Below are 475 nucleotides of genomic sequence, written 5' to 3' on the forward strand. Positions count from 1 at the left end.
TTTGTTGAAGAGGGTCTGTGCAATCCTTCTGCCTAGTCCGCCATCTTGCCCCGCCTCTCCCTGACATTCATTCTTGCAGTTTACAACTGAAAGCAAAGCAGGCAGGTCCTTTTTCTCCAGATGTAGTTTGACTATATCTGCAAAGAAGAACTGTAATTGGACCAGTTTGTGTTATGTTTCCATACTTTTACCATGGACCAGATTAAGGTAAACAAGAAGTGCTGGGAATATACAAAGATATCAGAATATAACTTAGTGGTCATTATTTTTTTACCTCCCTAATAATAAAGGTTAAACAAGAATACAGAGGAATCTTGACAAATAATTGGATATTAACAATCAATAACTAATTCAGAGGAAGGAAGGACCCTGTGGATACTACAGCTTTCATGGGAGATTTTGTGGAGTTTGACGGCACTTAAGTTGACCTAGAACTATGGGCAAAATTTAGATAGAAAAAAAGATGGTCCATTTT

The sequence above is a fragment of the Orycteropus afer genome, unplaced genomic scaffold, assembly GCF_000298275.1.
Source record: "Orycteropus afer afer isolate SDZICR_OR568_19922 unplaced genomic scaffold, OryAfe1.0 scaffold00079, whole genome shotgun sequence".
NCBI lineage: Eukaryota > Metazoa > Chordata > Mammalia > Tubulidentata > Orycteropodidae > Orycteropus > Orycteropus afer.